General features: G+C 54.6%; 2 long non-coding RNA genes across 2 annotated transcripts in view; one reads left to right on the top strand and one right to left on the bottom strand.

Moving 5' to 3' along the window:
• The window catches only part of LOC309847919, a 209349-nt gene that overhangs the window by 158145 nt on the left and 37877 nt on the right, over positions 1 to 13327 (bottom strand). The gene's annotated exons all lie outside the window — the stretch shown is intronic.
• On the top strand, positions 9764 to 11336 carry LOC309847672. Its single transcript, XR_014302553.1, has 4 exons — positions 9764 to 9841; positions 10449 to 10481; positions 10863 to 10984; positions 11163 to 11336. It is a non-coding gene; the product is annotated as an uncharacterized lncRNA (long non-coding RNA).

Genomic DNA, 13327 nt, shown 5'->3' with positions numbered 1-13327 from the left:
ACAGCATGTCTAGCAGCCCTAGTGACCCTGTGACGTTCTATCATTGCCCCATTTCACAGGGAACACTAGAACCCAAGTGGATCTGGCCCAAAATCAAAGCACTCATTCCCAGAGCATCCCAAGTAACTGGCTGGGGAAAAAATGAGTTACAATGAAACCAACAGACCCTCAGCATTAAGGAATGCATGACCTTGTCGGGGCAGGGGGAAAACCAGGGGGATCCTCTGTGGCCGCTGGCTTCCTAAATCTTCAGAGGGGCCAGAGGCCTGGAAGGCTCTAGGTGTGAAGGAAACAGAGTGCCTGGGGGTAGGGCTCCACTGTACACCCCAAAGAAAATTTCCAAATAGCCTTGTTTTTAAAGGCGTCATCCCACTGGCTCTTGCTGTCACCCTCAGAAAGCAAGCCTGGCTTAGAAGCTGCGAGTCAGGTCCCACATGGGAGATGCACAAGGAGGGTGCAGAGGATGGAGGGGAGCAGGGGGGCAGCTCCTTCCCACACATGATGATCCTCTGTGGGGCACCCCTCCTGGCCACATGTGAGGCTCTGTCACTGGGCCTGAGGTCTCTGCAGGTTCACAGAACTAGCTCAGGTTTTCCTCACAAATGAACCTTGGCCCCTGCCCTGCCCTCTAACCGGAATTCCCAGATTCCCTTCTTGCTGGAATCCCCTGGTCCCTCTAGCCAGTTGCTCCCAATATTACTCCAGGGGCTGCTAGACCCACACCATCCCCACCCCATTTATGATCCCAATTATGATCCTGGGCCACCCTCCCAGATACCCCTTTGCCTTGTATGGTTTCTGTACAAGGGACCCAAGGGTTCCTAGCAGGCAGCCCGGGACCCACACTGGACCCACCATGGATGTGTTCAAGTCCTTCATCCTGGCACCTATTGCAGAGGAGACTGAGGCTCTGACAGAGGGACCTTCCAGCAAAAGGTCCCACAGCAGCTAAGCACAGAGACATGATTTGAACCCAGGCCCTCCAGGTCCAGAGCCCTGTTCCAGGCCGCTATACGGTATGGTGGATTCACCTCCTGTCCCTTGTGGTGGGGTTGCAGGGGGGTGAAGGCCCTGCACACAAGATTCACCACCCCCTCAAGCCTTAGTTTATTCATCTGTAAAATGGAGTTGCCAATGGATCGGGCTCCACATCCTTGGGCTCATGGGAGGACTTGGGGTGATGCAGTCCCTGGAGAGAGGGGGAATGGAGTGGGATCTGGGAAGAGCAGGTGGGGGTGTGCATGTAGGAGGGGTTATCCACAGCATCATTCAGAGGGCACATGGACTTCCCCCAGAACATGGAGGAAGCAGAGGCCACCCAGCCTGCCTCAGCTCTCTGACAGGACCCCAAGTGGATGTCTGAGCCAAAAACATAGAAGAAGCACAAGCGACCTCCTTCAGCCCCTCCTGGGCTTCCACAGGCAGTCCATGTAGAGAGAGGAAAGATGCCCAAGACACCTGAGTGATGATGGGGGTGGTGTATTGACACTCTTGGTGGGAGGCCCCAGATCTGAGGGGGTTGGGAAGATCCCCCAGTCTCCCCCCACATCTACCTGGCCCCGAGGAGTGAAGCTCAGCAAGGTGCAGTTGATTCTAGAATCCCTATGCAACCTTGGAGACCATCGCTGGTGTTGGACATAGACGGTGCCCCTGTTCACCCCCGCTCCTTGCCGCTCCCAGCTACTTCCAGGATGAACATTTCCCAAGAGACATTCAAGGGCCCTCACAAACTCAACCCTCTCATCTCCCTATTACCATCTCTTCCCAAATGAGGGTGCCCACCCCAGCAATACCCACCTGGATGCTGCCGTTCAGACTCTGACAAACTAAACAGATTCTGGGGTGGTCTGACAAGGTGGCTTGGGTGGCCAATACAGAGGGAATAAGCACCAACCCACCACGTTATTCATGTAGTCCCACTGTTCCTGCTCAGCCTGGTGGTTGGCCTCTCTTTGCGGGTTGTACAGAGGAGGAGACTGAAGCTTGAGAGGATGAGTGGCTTGCAGAAGGCCACATGACAGAAACCATGACTACTGAAGCAAGGCAGTCTGCCCCCCCCCTTGGCTCCTCCAGCTGCCCCAAGAGCCGCCCTCCATAGGCCTGGGAGGTGGAGGCTCCCCACTGCACACTCCATCCTGTCTTCCAGGCCCCAGGAGGCTGTGCCTGGACAGTGGCTTGCCCCAGCTTTCTAGGATCTGTAGCCAGGCTGGAAAGCCAGACACTGCTCTGGAGAACACCACACTGTTGCCAGCAGCCATCTGCAGTGATGGGTGGAGATGGAGGCTCAGAGGTCTCTCCGGGATGAAATGCTTATTCGTTCTGCAGGAAGGACCATGCCCCTCAAGTGTGTGGAATGGATGGTTGATGGTCATGCCTCCCTCCTCCCCTTGCCCTGCCCCAAGATGCCACGTGACCTTGGCAAGGCCGCCAGGTGGTCAGGGCCGAGCGGGGCCTCACCTATTGCACTCTGGCCCCCCAGCCTACAGTTTTCCCATGGCACCCCGAGTTGGGTGGGTCTGAGGGGCCGCCAGGCAGGGAAATTCTGGGGTTTAGACAAGGAAGAGCCTTCGGATGAAGAGGGCTGCCTGGACTTGGAGGTGTCCACACACCTTCCTTCAGACCCCTGGGTAATGCATGGCATAGGCAGAGATGAAGAGAACATCGTGAGAGGTTTCTGACCAGAGGACCAGGGCTGTGGGAGGTTTACTGTATACAGAAAAATAAAACTTATTGCCAGCATCAGGGATCAGGCCTAGTGCATAGTAGGATCTGGATACTATCTGTTGAATGAATGAATGTGTCCTTCAGCCTTACTTATGACCACTTATCTTCCTAATTATCAGCTTTGTGCCAACAGGAAGAAACCCTAGCCCCCAAAAGACCTCAATGTGAATCAACATTTCCACTGTGAGGACTCAGTGAGGTCAAGGCACAGCAGATGGGTAGGCAGTGAGGCTCCCCTGCTCACCAGCCTTGTCCAGATGAAGCCTGGGGGAAGCGTGAGTGAGTTGGTGACCCAGGTTCAGCACGAGGAAGTCACCCAGAGGTCCAGGTCTCTAACTTCCTTCCCTGCCCAGGAAGGGCAAGTGCAGGTGGCAGGGGGGGGGGGGAGGTGAGGAGGGAGGAGCCCAAGACAACCCAACTCCCATGGAAAGAGGCTCGCAATGCATCCTGGCTGGGCCCTTATATCGTGGGGGAGCTGCCAGGCAAATGCAGGCTCCCAAGGGTGGGGCCAGGTGCAGGTGTTGGGGAGGGACCAGAGGCAGGAGTGCAGTGCAGGGTGAAGCTAAGGGCCAGGACTGACCCTGTTGAGATCTGCCATCTGGGTTTCATATATATCTCTGAGCAATTCCCAGTCTGTGGTCACTGGGCCATGGTGAGGCCTGAGGCCTGAGAGTTTAGGCATGACAGGCACCCTAGCAGAAGAGCCACTGGCTGGGCTGTCCATTACCGCTGCCTTGCAGCTTGTGGTCTGTGGGAGGATGCCATGGGCATGTTTGACATTTGTGACCAAAAGGAACTGGGGCCCCAGACCAGTGAGAGGAGCTAGACTCAAGCCCAGTGGGGGGCCAGGACTCACTCAAGGCCATCAATGATCCCTGGGAGCCTGGGGTTTAGGGTACTCAGGCTGGGGTTCCTTGAAGGCTCCATCATCCTCAGCAAAAGGAGAAGGTGCCATGAAGCCATCCCCAGGTTGGGGGAGGTCTGTCCCAGCATGCCAGACCCACAGTTAAGGAGAGTTCCAGTGGGAGCTCTTCCCTCTGCCCTGGGGTCTGCAGAAGGGAGTAGAAGCCACAGGGTGGCAAGATGGAGCCGAGACCAAGGAGTGTGGAAAGAGAGATGATAAGGGGAAGGCCAGAACTCAAGCTAGACACAACTGGCTGCACAGGGTCCTGCCAAGGAAGGTGGTTTTCCCCTGAATCTTTCTCCCCCAAAATCAACAGGCCAAGCCTCATCAGCATAGGTGAAAGCCCATGCAGCCCATGCTTTGGACAGTTCTCACGACCAGGGATGATGATCTTGAGCAGACTTGGAGATTCTCAGCCTCTCTTTTCTCCTCTCGACAGTAGGGATCTTTCCTCATGACTCCAAGGCACATGTCTCTTCACACAGGTTATGAAGAGACAGATATGCTATCATTGTCCAGCTAACAGAACATGTTGAAGTCACCAGTACATTTAAGCCTAGATGGTCCTTTGGAAACCTACAATCAGTTGGTTTTAGGTTTTCAGCCTAGAACCTTTTTTCTGGGTGGGCACTCAAGTCCCTCGTCATCTTGCACAAGTTCCCAAAGGGATGGGAGGATGCAGTCTGAGCTCCAGACCCTGCTCTTCCTGGTGGTTCATGGTGTTGAAGCTGACTATATAGCCCCCGAAACCCACCCCCTTGTCTGCCTGGTGGAAAAGAAATAATTCTGGTCCCTGGATGAGGCCTGCACAATGCTGGCGCTCAGAGAAGGCACAGTGCAAAATTGTGTATGTTCCCTGCTCCTATCCTTTCCGGATAGAAACTTAAACATCGCAACAATGTGATCCATCTACCAGATGGTCACGTAGGCCGAGCAGGTCCAGGATCAGCAGTTCAATAGGTGAGTGCTCACTCCATACACAGCACAAGGGGGAGCTTTCTGTCTACTAGTTGTATGTCTTAGGAATGTTAAAGCACCTCTCTGATCCTCTCTTTCCTCTACTGAAAAGTGGGGGTGCTAAGAAGATGAACCTCATAGGGCGACTGTGGGAAGTCATGGGAGAAAACATGGCATGTGCTTCTCTGGGGCCCGGCTCTGTAGAAAGGGCTGCTGGACATGCTGGGCATCTTCCCTATGAACAATTCTCTCTCCAGGGAAGGTGCATTCAGGCTCAACCCTCACAAGTCTGTGGCCCTTCTGGGTATGAAAAGGAAATGGAAAGCTGGCAGGTTTTCTATTTGCAAAGGACTTCTGGGATTCCATCTAGTTTGTCCTGGTTGTGGTCCTTTAAGTGTCCAGTTCAGGGGAGACTGGGAGCAGGCAGAGCAGCCCAAGGGCCACTCGGGATTTGCAAAGTCTTCTTTGGGTGATCACATTCAATCATGGGTCTTAAACACCTAGGAATACAGGCACTCTCTAGTCACCAAGAGCAGTGTATGGGTAAAGTAGACACAATGTCTGGGTCTAAATTATGTCCGAGGGTCAGATAGGCACTCTCCACATCCAAAGAATGCAGGTCTAGAGTTCATCAGATGGGCCATCTCTGCGGCCTACTCATGTGATAAATGGATCCACCTCTATTGGAACCATGAGGATGCACTGTAAGATCAGGAAGAACACAATAGGTCTTTGGATCCCGAAGGAGGGCCTGCTGCCTCCACAGAGCAGTGTGGGATATGACAAGGGTTGTTGCTGGGGAGGAACGTTCAGAACCATGGATCTCCCAGAACTCTTGATTTCCATGAGACAGCTTAATGGGCGGCTTCCTGTGAAGAAGGCAATGAATCCAAGAGAGCTGAAGATGGGGTGCCAAGCTCCCTGGGAAGCAGAGCCCACTGTGGGCTGAATTGGTGCCTTAAACACCCATCCCTTGGGTGGCCCATTCTTGTTCTGCCCCTTTGGATGTCCGCCTCCGATGACCACAGCAAGTGGGGCCAAGGAGAAATGCTGTGGGGACCAGAGCACTTACCAATTGGCCTCCAATATATCCTTGATACTAGTCTGCATGGAGGATGCAGGACTGAGGGGGAAAAAGATCTGCCTATGGGGGGTCATTCATCCATCCTAGTCAGCTGTCAGCAAGGACAGCTCCAGAGGGATTGGAAGAGGGCTGGGGTCATTCTGTGGGGCTCAGACAGAAAAAATGGTTTTGTGGGTGTAGTATGGGGAAGGAAAAGCCAGGTCTCTGACTCTGCTCCACATATGACTCTCCCTAGCACTCTGTGTCCCATTATGGGAACCTGGATTAAGAAGACACTGCAGGGTATTGGGCAGTCCAGGCACAGTGCCCATGTCCAGGTCAAGGGGCCTATGTGTACCTCAAGTGGCATGACTGGGACCTGAACACCCATGCCCCCATTCTGTTGAGGCAGCATGAAATTCTGCAGCTCAAGGAGGCTGAGGTGGAGGGTAAGGGGCATTGCAAACAGAAAAGGCCATATGGGATGCAGTTCATGCACTGGGTATTCCTTGAGAGGCCATGGAATCTGTCTTGTTTAGGGAAAGGCACAGAGAATGTCAGTGATATCACTGAAAATTTCCCTTTCTCCTGCCTCAGTGTCAGCTCTGTGACTCATTCAAGCAGCTGAGCCAGCCAAAGGGCATCCCATTAAACGAGAGGAATTCCTGGCTCTGCATCTGTAGTCACCTTCAGGGTCATTACCAGCCTCCCATTCCTTAGTTGTTCCAGAACTGGGACAGGGGTTCCCATGTCCTGTATGGATGACGGGTCCTAACCCCAGCAGCAAGGCCATCAGTTTGCATGGAAATTTTCACTCCAGCTATCACAGTTGCCACTGAGCTCATAGCAACACCAGAGGTTTCTAGTCAAAACAAGAATGAGCTGAAAGAGAAGAAGCCTGACCTCCAGAATTCCATCCCAAACTGGTGGCAGAACAACTGAACTACATATATACAGTGAGCATCTGGGCCTTCAGGGTCGAAGGGCAGGTCAAAAATTTCTACTGCTCTCAGCTCAACTGTGCCTCCCTTTCCCGGATGTGGACTCCTAGGATATGGGGAAAATTCTCAGCTGCAGCCCTAACCAACCGTTGAAACCCATCATGGTTTATAGACCTGAGTTTTCACTGTCCAGCTGCAGACTGTGGAGACAGACACTGAGAAGGACTGAGGCAGAGGTACCACGTAGATGCAACGAGTCAGAAGCAAGAGACCATAAATGGGAAGGCTCTGGTCCCTCGGGGGGAGGAGGGCAGCTCCCTGTGTGCAATCCTGTCCATGGGTCGCCCACCCATCTGCCTGGGAGCCTGAGCACCATCAACCTGGCTTAGGCATCTGATGTGTCCTGAAGGACAGGCTAGACACGGAAAGCCATGCTTTCAGCCACCAGGTGACAATGGGCACCTGAAAGGAGACAGGGACTGCAGGGATGAGCATTTGGAGGAGGAGATGCCCTCTTGGGAGCACCACCTGGAGTGGCCCCCTGGACATGGAATGATCAGGGTGCACACGCCTTTCTCCCTTCCCTTGCCTCTCTTGGCTCCTGGGGCATCCCGCACTGGCTTCCCTCGGAGAAGAAGAGGGGCATGAAATCCAGGCTCTCTAAGCAGGCTCCGGCCACATTCACAGCCTCCTGAGCTCCAGCTCTGACCTGGGACCCCTCCCGAGGACATGAGTCTTGCATGGGCGAACATGTGTGGGGCTCAACAAACCTCCCCCTGTCCCCTAGGAGCTATTCAAGAAGGTGGTGCCCCATCAGTGCCTGGGCTCCATCTGGTCCCGGAGGAACAGGCCTGGCAACGAGCACCTGGCACCCACAGTCCAGGCCACCATCGCCCAGTTCAATGCTGTGGCCAGCTGCATCGTCACCACGTGCCTTGGTGACCCAAGCATGACAGCCCGGGACAGGGCCGTGGTGGTGGGCCACTGGATCCGGGTAGCCAAGGTATGCTGTGGGAGGCCCAGCTCCCTGAGGCTCTCCTGAGCCTTGGGAACTGCTCTTCTGTCTTGCTCCCTTCTCAGGGCTGAAGGCCCTGCTCTAAGATCTGTGGTCCCTAGGCTCTTCCTCCCGGGGGCATGGCCCAATGTTGGGACGCTCAGTTCCTACGTGACTCCTCCTTTGCAGTGAGGGAAAATCCTCCCTCTCTCCAGCAGTGCTCCTCTTTAGGGCTGACCTGTGCCCTTCTGCAGCTCCATGGACATCAGCTTCATCCGTGGGGGAGCCCTAAATTGAGGGGGGCACTAAAGCTCTCAAGCATCTAGGGCTCCTGCTCTCCCACTGACAGCATCTTCTCTTCCCTGCCCCAGGCCTGTCATATCCTAGGGAACTACTCCTCCCTGCGTGCCATCCTGGTGGCTCTGCAGAGTGCCTCCATTCACCGCCTGCAGAGGACATGGGACAACGTTTCCAGGTGAGGAGGCTTCTCTGCAGGAGGGACCAGGATGGAGGCGGGATCTCCCACAGGCCTGTCCTTTGCCCCCTGCAGTCAGCTTGGACCCCCTGGGAGGCAGCAAACCCTGACCAAAGGACCTGGGCCCGGGGCTCCTCTCAGCCTTCCTGGGGAACAGGCCACCATGCCTCCTGCTTGAGAAATCCAATGTCCTCCATGCCCCACCCTGGCCTCAGCTGAATTCCATTATTTCCACGTGGTGACTTGGCAGCCACTGAACTCTCTGCCCATGGTTCAGCTAGAACCCCACCCAAACCGAACTGTTCAATTAAGCTGGGAAGAGACACCCAGGGGGACGCCCAGGAGAACTCCCTCCCATGTCCTACGAAAACCCCAGTGCTCAGAGCAGCCCAGAGCAAACCCTCAGCCAGCCCCGTGGACATGCGGGGATTCTCCAAGAAAAGGGACTCGCACTCTACCCTGCCACGTTAGGACTCCCCTGAGCCTAACTTCTTTCCCTCTCTTCAGGAAGAGCTTTCGAACATTCCAAAAGCTCTGCAAAGAAGACAACCCCCAGGGCAGGGAACTACTCATCAAGGTAGCATGGGAGGTGCAGGGCTCGAAAGACAAGAGAGGGGTGTGAGGAGGCATGATCATGTGTGGATGAAGTAGGGAATGGCCTGAAGCATTCCTCGGGGAGCAGATGCCTTTGGCAAGAATGTGCTGACAGCCTGGGCTGAAGACTCCCCCTGCAGCTGGGACAAGCAGGTGCTGCCCATCCAGACTCCCTAGGCTAGATTTCAGGTCTCTCTGTGTCCATCGAGAAGGTCCACATGGGGGCCCACATGAACGCAGACAGCCCAGAGGACAGGCCCCTGCTAACAGATAGGGTGGGGATGGGTTGTGGGCCACAAAAATGATGATCGTAAGAGGATCCTGAGTGCTCAGGAGACCACAAGAGGTAGGTGGAGTTCCCCCTTCTGCCCATGGGAAAACAGGCTCAGGGAGGCCAGGCTTCAAGCTCTAGGTCCCCCATGGACTGAATGGGGGAGCTGAGATTGTTCTAGAAGGACTCGTGGCATGCTTCAGGGGAATGGAGCGTCAGTATCAGCAGACGTAGGTCGGACGTCTAGGGTCTGAAGTCAAAGACGGTGGGCGCAAGGGGACTGAGGCTATTCTGTTCTCAAGGATCTTGTCCTTGGCCCTCTAGAAGCGGCCCTTGAATAAACTTGCCAGCCTGGTGAGGCAGCTGCAGAGAGCGCGGAAGGGGCTGCCGAAGAAGGTGAGTGTGCCTGAGGAACAGGGCCTCCAAGGCCAGGGGAGAGGGGCTCCTCCCTGAGGGCTAGAAGCGTCCAGATCAGGACAGGTGGGACCTGTGACTCAGCTCCACCTCCTGCCACCACAGTTGCTCAATGTCTTCTTTCCCGGTGACCAGGAGGAAGTAGTCTAGCAGGCTGGGTAGAGAATGGATTTGGGGCTGGGGAGGGGCCCAGGGCTCCATAGCCCGTGATTTTTTGAATTTCAAAAAGCAGGCCCTGGAGGGGATTAGGAGGAGTCTGATGTTCTGGGAGGGTGAGGGGAAAGCGAATCGGGGGAAGCAACTAAGGGTCCTAGGCCCTTTTCCATGTGGGAAAGTGGGGTGGGCCAGGATGCTGAAGTCTTTTCGGGAAGGGCCCCTGTGGGCACCAGAGAGCAGGGACTCATCCCAAACCTACCCCTCATGACACAGGGTGTCATCCCATACCTTGGCACTTTCCTCTCCGACCTGGTAGTGTTGGATACAGCAATGGAGGACTACCTGGAGGTGGGTGAGCCTGAGGATTGTGGAGGAGGGACCAGAGTCCTGAGGACAGGGAGCAGAAAGTCCCTGGACTGAGCCCTGAGCTCTGACTCCTTCGGAGACCTCCCTTCCCCACAGCCTCACAGCCACCCCTGGGAACTGGGGTCTCTTGCCCATCTCAGTGCTGAGGGAAGGGAGTCTGCACCCAGACGGGTGGCCCAAGACTGGGGAAGCACCAGCGCATCCTGAAGGTGAAGCTGCATGCGCTCTGTGTGCATGGGCTGCAGCCTCTCCCTCAGAGCTTGCCTGTCGGGGACAGTGAAGTCAGGACCCTGCACATCAGTCACACTTCAGGAGCCCAGCAGGCCCTGCCTGCCTGAGGCGTCTGCCGCTCCCTTCAATCACCACAGAGTGTTGTGCTGCAGGGTGCCGACCTGGAGCCCTTTCACCAGCCCCTAGTCTTCCTTCCTCTGGACCCCAGGGCTTGCCCTAACCCCAGTCTCATTGTGTGTGTGGCTTGGCGGCCCCCTCCTGGGTCCTGGCCTACCCGCAGCCTCAGAAGGGGTGGGTGTAAGGTGCTAGGACTGACCAGGGGCCTCTTTCTGAAGGACAATGGTTGTCTGCTTTCCAGGGCAATGAGATCAACCACCGCAAAAAGAATAAGGTGAGCATACGTAGCCCTGGCTATAGGGAAGGGCAGGCAGCCCCTATCAGAGACGCCCCTGGGAAGAACATTCCTTGGCTCCATCCACTCCCCTCCATCTCCCATTTCCTGGGACAGGTTGCTAAGAATGAAGTGCAAGACCCATCCAGTCAGTCAGTAGGAATCCAGAAGGGCATCAAGGAGAACTTCCCTTGATGGAGGAGGGGTTAATTCTACTAGCCTCTGAGAACAGTTTGGGACCAGATGAAGTTGCATGAAGGAGGGTGGTCATGTGTGCCAAGACCCAGGACCTGTCCCCTGTCCCGCTGCTCGGCCCTCACCTGGCCCTGTAGCTTCCCCACCCAGGCTAGGGGTGCATCCTGTGCCTCTCTCCCGGCCCAGGAATACCGAGTCCTCACGGACATCATGCTGCTCCAGGCGGCGGCAGAGAATTACTGCCTAGAGCCCCAGCATCCATTCACGGCCTGGTTCTGGACTGTGGAGCGGCTCAGCGAGGATGACAGGTGAGGCCCATTCAGGAGCTGGGTCAGGCGACGTCGGGGTGGACTCTTTCTGCTGGCCCCGCCTGGGATCCTTCTTCTAGGGCTCCCTGGGCAGCCAGACACCAGCTGTGGGAAAACCCTGGGAGGGACTCCTGAATGCCAGCTGCTGCTCAACTCACAGGTGTCCCTCTGACCTTAGCTACAACCTGTCATGCCAGCTGGAGCCGCGGTCCTAGCTGGCCAGCAGAACACAAGCACCAGGACAACTGGCTACAGCTACCATCAGACCTGAACCCGTGCACACTGGCTGAGCCAAGGATTGCCCCTTGGCCCCTGGGCTACTTGTGGTGCACGAGCCCCATCAGCTGCTCAACACCCCTTACTCTCCCCTACAGAATTATTTGTTCTGGAGGGGACAATATTGAATATAATTAAAGGGTTGTTATTTAACAACAACAACAACAACAAAAAAGAATGAGAACCCTTGGGATTAAAGTTTTCTTACCAAAATAATAATAATAATAATAATAAAGGTTTTTATTTTCTCCTCTTCCTGCCCACGTGTGTGTTTGGTTCTTTTATTTCCTACGGTAATGTCAACGTGTACAGACTCTCTTATTCATTCCTGAACCCAGAAATCTTACAGAGTCAGCAGCTATTCAATGGGGCAGAAAGGAGAGGAGCCAGCCCTCCTCACTACTGGTGGCACTACTCATTACTGGTGGCACCTCCAAATCCCGTTTCCTCAGAGGACAGGTTCATTTCTGTGTCAGGCCTCTGGGCAAACAGCAGAGACAGCCCTCAGGACCCCTGAGATGGAGACGTTGCAGGTCCTTCCCCAGGAAGGCAACAAACCCTGACCAGGAGAGTCCTTGAGAGTTCCTTCCCCTCCCCAGAACTATGTGCTGCCCAGGAGAGGGGCTGCTTCTCTCTCCTCTAAAGCAAGGAGGACGATGTCTTGCTTCCTTTGGGATATGGTATGTGTGCATGTGTTTGTGTGGGTTTGGACCCAGTATTTGGGACTGACAGGTGTCGAGTTCAGTCTCCTGAATTGCATCAGCACGATGTAGGGAAAACACATGCAAAGAGATCCAACCCTGCCTGTGGAAGCTCCAAAACCTGAGGAAGATATTTTGTAAATGGAAGAAGGGCAGGCAGGACATCCTGTCCTCAGTTTCCCTATAGGCTCTCCAGGTTCACCCTTTACCAAGACTGGAATCCCCCTGGGATCCTTATCCAGGATCTCTGGATTCCTTTCCCCTGCTTCTTTTGGGTGAGGCTGGAGAAAAACTAAAGAAACTGGGAGGTGTCCCTGGCTCTATTCACATCTGTGCTGACCTAGGAGCTAGGATGTCCAGCCATCCTGCATTTCCTTACACAGTTCTTGGCAAGGCCGTGGTGCCCTTCAGGCCCCTGACCCTCTTGGTCAGGTCCATGGTAGCCACTGCTCCCTGGCTGGGGCCTGATGGAGCAGAGATTGGTTCTCCCTTGCCAGGATAAAGGTTCAGATCCTTGACCAGAGAACTCCCACACTCTCCTGGCTGGCCAAGGGCACTGTCAGGTCCAGGTGGTTCTGCCCTGGTCTCCATCATCCACCAGGTGACACACCCATGTTCCACTCACTTGTCTGCAATGGGGAACTCCCCTGACCCGGTAGACCAACACACAGATAGAATGTGAGCAGGGGAGAAGCATCTATCATGCAAATGGATGCAAAACGAAGCAAGGGTAGGAATCCTTCTCTCCAGACACAACAGACTCTGAACCAAAGGGGGGAGGTACAAAGCCACAGAGAAGGACACTACTTCCTCGCAAGGGAGGCCATGTAATAGGAGAGAACATCTCGAAATATGTAGACATGCACCATGGGAGCACCCAAAGGCATCCAACAGTGCATAACAAACATAAAGTCACCTTTGACAGCAATACCATGTAGTGGGGGACTCTAACACCCCACATCTACTAATGGACACATGATCCAAACTGACAATCAACAAGGAATCTATGGCTTTGAGGGATGCACCCATTTGAACATGTAGATGCAGAACCTTCCACCCTGAAACAGCAGAATCCACAGTGCTTTCCAGTGCACATGAAACATTCTCCAGAGTAGATCACACGTTAGGGCACAACCCAAGTCTCAACAAACTCCAAAAGATGGATATCATCCCACACATCTTTTCTCAGCACGATGCTATGGAACGCCAAATGAACCCTAAGAGCAACCCTGGAGAGACCACGAATCCATGGAGGTTCAATTACATGCTACCCAACCAGCATTGGGTCAACCCGGAATCCAAAGAGGATGTCCAAAATTACATGGAAGCAAAAGGACACACCAAGGGTCCCCAACCTTGCAGATAC

This window comes from Mustela nivalis (genome assembly GCF_964662115.1).
Source record: "Mustela nivalis genome assembly, chromosome: 14".
NCBI lineage: Eukaryota > Metazoa > Chordata > Mammalia > Carnivora > Mustelidae > Mustela > Mustela nivalis.
The sequence above is the reverse complement of the archived record's forward strand: the minus strand, read 5'-3'. Positions and strand labels throughout refer to the sequence as shown.